The 5589-nt window shown below is 38.8% G+C and overlaps 1 pseudogene; it reads left to right on the forward strand.

Moving 5' to 3' along the window:
• Positions 1 to 1088: 1088 nt before the first annotated feature.
• LOC131274178 (phenylalanine--tRNA ligase beta subunit pseudogene) lies at positions 1089 to 2648 on the forward strand (annotated as a pseudogene).
• Positions 2649 to 5589: the final 2941 nt, after the last annotated feature.

Below are 5589 nucleotides of genomic sequence, written 5' to 3' on the forward strand. Positions count from 1 at the left end.
AATAATCACCTCTCTCTCACTCCAGAAGGTCCTAGGATTGGTTCCTGGAGCCACCTAATGAGAATACAAGCAGACATCAAAGAACATATAGCGAATGGACACAGAGAAGATAACAGGGTAATGGTGGGAGGAGAGAAATAAATAAAATAAATCTAAAAAAAAAGAAAGTGGAAAGACAGACTAACCAATGGGAGAAAATATTTGGTAAGCATATATCTGATAGGAGTCTAATATCCAACATATATAAAGAAATCCTATATTTCAAAAATAAAAAGACAAACAACCCATTTTAAAAGTTGGCAAGGGATTTGAAGAGACACTTCTCCAATGAAGAAATAAAAATATTTCAAAAGCACAGGAAAAGATGCTCAAAATCACTAGCTATTAGGGAAATGCAAACCAAAACTAAAATGAGATACCATCTTACAACCATTTGACTGGCGGCTATTAAAAAAACAGAGGACTACAAGTGTTGGAGATGATGCAGAGGAATGGGAACCTTCATCCACTGCTGGTGGGAATGTAGAAGGATCTAGACATTATGGAAGACAGACTAGTAGTTCTTCGAAAAACTAACTATAGATCTGCCATATGACCCAGCAATTCCATTGCTGGGTATATACCCAGTAGAACTGAAAACAAGGACACGAACTGATATATGCACACCAATGTTCATAGTGGCACTATTCACCATTGCCAAAAGTTGGAATCAACCCAAATACCCATCAACACATGAATAGATAAACAAATTTTAGTATATACACAAAATAAAATATTACTCAGCTGTAAGAAGGAATATAGTACTAGTACTCAGGATAACATGGATGAATCTTGAGGACCTTATGTTGAGTGAAGCAAGCCAAGGATTGAAGGACAAATAGTACATGACCTCTCTGATATGAATTAAGCAAATTGAGCCATCTCAGAGAGCTAGAGTCTGGAAGATAGCCTTACAGGAAATAGGAGGGGAGAGGAAGTTGGTGAGCCAATGTCCACATGGGCAAAATCTATGATAAGGTGAAGGTAAGCAGTTGTGCAGTGATGGGAAGCTGAATAAGATTAAGTGCAGGCAGTGCTCCTGATTTGCAATGCCGACTGTTATTGTGAAGTGGGATTTGCTCTTCAAAGCCCTGGGCCGGATTTACACCAAAGAAGAATTTGATGAACTATGCTTTGAATTTGGTCTGGAACTTGATGAAGTTATATGATCTCCTCTGTCTGGAAGGATTTGTCCAAGGACTTCAAGTCTTTAAAGAAAGATAAAGAAGATAAAGGCCTCAGTCTATAAACGTTTAATGGCGAATGGAGAAATTAATTATCACAGAAGAGACAGCTAAAATACGTCCTTATGCTGTAGCTGCAGTTCTCCGAAATATAAAGTTCACTAAAGATCGATATGACAGCTTCACTGAACTTCAGGAGAGATTACATCAACTATTTGCAGGAAAAGAGGTTTGGTTGCTATTGGTACCCATGATTTGGACACTTTGTCAGGCCCATTTACTTACACTACAAAGCGTCCTTCAGATATCAAATTCAAGACTCTAAGTAAGACAAAGGAATATACACCTTGTGAATTGATGAACATATACAAGAATGACAACCACCTTAAACATTATTTGCATATCATTGAAAATAAGCCCCTATACCCTGTTATCTATTATAGCAACAGTGTCATTCTTTCAATGTCTCCAGTCATCAATGGGGATCATTCCAAAATAACAGTAAAGACTAAAAATGTATTAATTGAATGTACAGAAACTGATGTTACTAAGGCAAAAATAGTCCTTGATATTATTGTCACTATCTTCAGTGAATATTGTGAGAATCAATTTATGGTTGAAGCAACTGAGGTAATTTTTCCTAATGGAAAATCTTATACTTTTCCAGAACTGGCTTACTGAAAGGAAATAGTGAGAGCTGATCTCATTAACAAAAAAGTTGGAATCAGAGAAACTCCAGAAAATCTTGCAAAGCTTCTGACCAGAATGTATTTAAAATCAGAAGTCATAGGCGATGGGAATCAAATAGAGATTGAAATCCCTCCAACCAGAGCTGACATTATCCATGCATGTGATATTATGGAAGATGCAGCTATTGCTTATGGATATAACAACATTCAGATGACTCTCCCAAAAACATACACCATAGCTAATCAATTTCCCCTTAATAAGCCTACAGAACTTGTAAGACAAGACATGGCAGCGGCTGGGTTCACTGAAGCACTTATATTTGCTCTGTGCTCCCAAGAAGATATCTCTGATAAACTTGGTTTGGATATATCTGCAACAAAGGCAATTCACATAAGTAATCCTAAAACAGCTGAATTTCAGGTGGCATGCACTACCCTTCTGCCTGGCCTCCTAAAGACAATAGCAGCTAATTGAAAGATGTTCCTTCCTCTGAAGCTGTTTGAACTCTCTGACTATGTAGTAAAAGATTCCAGCAGAGATGTAGGTGCAAGAAACTACAGGCATCCCTGTCCTGTTTATTACAACAAGAACCCTGGGTTTGAGATAATCCATGGGCTGCTGGACAGAATTATGCAGCTGCTAAATGTGCCTTTTGGTGAAAAGAAGGGGGGATATATGATCAAAGCTTCAGAAGATAAGACAGATCAACTGAACCCAGAGTTAGCAGCAATGTAATGAAGACTCTAAGTCCTCTTTTTGATAGTTTTTTTTTAGTTTTGATTCATTAGGGATAAAATTTTTTTCAGTTAATTGTTAGTATATTACCCTTTACCCTCCAGGACAAAAAAAAAAAAACAAAAACAAAAACAAAAGACACACTTTTCTGAACTCTTGTAAAGGGACACACAATATACTTCTGCTCTAGCTAAGCCATGATCGCCCTACAGGGGTTACCTAAACTGGCTCCTTCAAACCTCAAGCCCCATGGTAACCCTACACATCCAAACTGGACAACTGGGAAAACCTAAATTGAAGATTTGTACTCGAAAAGAACCTGTCTGAAGCCTTTGGGGGAGAAGATAAAAAACTTACTCTGAATTTACCCTGAAAGACTTTACATATGTTAATCAAATAATAAAGTTGCTCTAAGAAGTATGGGAATCCTTTTTCCTGAAAATCCAAGTACAAAAAAAAAAAAAGATTAAGTGCTGATTTCTCAATTGAAACCATGGAGGAAGGAAGACAATGGTATGACATAGTCAAAGTACTAAAGGAAAAAATTTTCCAGTCAAGAATGCTTTATCCAGCAAAGCTGACATTCAAAAATGATGGTGAGTTCAAAATATTCACAGATAAACAGAAACTAAGAGAGTATGCCAATATGAAACCTGCTCTTCAAGAAATACTAAAGGGACTTGTGCAGGAGGAAAGAAAGAAACAGGAGACAGAGTTGGAGGAAAGTGTAAGAATAACCAAAAAGACAAAAAGAGAAAAAAAATGACATACACAAATCCAAAGAACATATGCTAATGTTAGTAATTCCTTGAGAGTAATAACTGAATGTTAGTGGAATAAACTCACCTGTCAGTAGACACAGATTGGCAGAATGGATAAGGAAATATAACCCATCTATATGCTGTCTACAAGAAACCTACTTTAGACCAAGGGATTCAAGGAAGTTGAAAGTGAACAGCTGGAAAACAATTGTACAAGAAACAATAATTTAAAAAGGGCAGGAGTAGCTACACTATTATCAGAAAAAATGCACAACTATTTAAGACAATGATAGACAATACATATTAGTAAAAGGGGTAATCTTTCAAGAAGAAAGAAAAATCATAAAATTTATGCACCCAACCAAGATGCCTCAAAATACATGAGACAAACATTGGAAAAACTAAGTGGAGGAATAGATGCCTCTACAATTATCATAGGGGGCTTTAATATACCAATATCACCATTAGACAGAACATCTCAACAGAGAATCAATAAAGAAACAAAGACTTTGAATAATATATTAGAGGACCTGGACCTGGTAGACATATGCAGAACACATGACATCTCTGATATGAATTAAGCAAATCAATGATAAAGTGGAGATGAGTACTTGTGCAGTGAAGGAATAAGACGGGGGCTTAGGGGTACTATTGGGTGGGGCTTTGCAGGCTTGAGGGGAGCTAGATGGGAGGATGGGCCAGATGGTCCATGGAATTGGGGGGAGGATTTGGGGTGAGCAGGTGAACATAGGAGAGTGTCAGGTGCCTGGTTGAAGCTATAACATTGAGAAAACTCTTTAGAAAATGTAATAAAGAAGGGTTACTTGTTTAGGGTGTTTGATGGGGAGCATCTGGCAGAGGGTGCACCTCAGGCAGGCTTCTAGGGAGTGTGTAAGTGCTCATCTTGTCATATTGTGTTATATCAGTAGTTGGAGATCTACACACTGAGCAGGAATGTGTTGTACCCCCATCCTGGGATGGACTGATGTCCTCAGAGGAGAGGGTATCTCGAGACCATGGGTGGCTCCCAATCAGGGATGACAGACTAGAGTGTCAAGTCCTTAGCATTGTTGATCTATGAATCTTATCCTTCAAGCAGTGAAGCTTGGATATCACAGCGGACCCTGAGGGGAGGGGAAAGAGGAATAGAATGGATGGAAGTGGGGATAACTGGGGGGCAATGGAAGTGATCCACAAGTTCATTCAACAATGAATATAAGCCATGTTAAATTTCACCGAAAATTTATAAAAGTGTATAGTCTAAAATGTAAACCATAATGTAAACCATAATGTAACCAAAACTTTAGAAAAGTGTACTGTCTAAAATATGAATCATAATGTTAACCATAATGGAAACATGGTTGGTAGGTATATTTCAATATCTGTACATCAGCTATAGCAAATATAGTATCCACATGTAAAAAGACCATTGCTGAGGAAGTGGACAAAGAGTTTGATGTTGGGTATATGGGAGTCCCCTATATTGTATAAGTGACTTTACTGTGATCTAAAACTTTTTAGAAGACAAAAAAAGGACATAGTTGCTGAGGAAGAAATGGAGAAATCTGGGCATAAACCAACCTCAGTGCCAAGCACAGATTCAGTAACAGTGACAGAAGAGGCATGTGTAGAGAGGTCACATCTGAGTCCAACTCCATCACACTCATTCAGGGCCTCTTGCCTTTCCAAATAAATTTCATAGTTAGTTTTTCCAATTCAGTAAAATATCTTGGACAACCAGCAAGACAGTGGCAAAGTAAGGAGCTCCTAGAGTCAGCTCCTGCTGCAGGGCAGTTAGTAAATACACAGAGCTTTCTGGAGCTGTGTCAAGCACCTGTTTGGGGGCTTCAGGAGGCCAGAAGAGCATCCAGAAGGAATGGAAAGAGGAGACTGCCCATCTGCAGAGAAGATTTGTAAGTAGTGTGCTCCAAGCCATGGAAGCCAGAGCCCATCTGCCATTGGAGGCACAAGCCACCTCAGGAGCTGTTCCGTGGCTGGAATTGAAAGCCCCACTTCCCAAAAATGGGGGAGGAAGAGACATTTGGGCACCAACTTCAGCTACTGATCAGAAAATTCAGCAGGCTAAAGTCTAATCCTGAGAACAGCTAAAGTTTAAGCCTCTGCAAGTCAGAGAGAAGCCAGTAGCTGCCATCTTAACTCTGTGCTTGCCAAGAGGGGAA

The sequence above is a fragment of the Dasypus novemcinctus genome, chromosome 18 (genome assembly GCF_030445035.2).
Source record: "Dasypus novemcinctus isolate mDasNov1 chromosome 18, mDasNov1.1.hap2, whole genome shotgun sequence".
Classification (NCBI taxonomy): domain Eukaryota; kingdom Metazoa; phylum Chordata; class Mammalia; order Cingulata; family Dasypodidae; genus Dasypus; species Dasypus novemcinctus.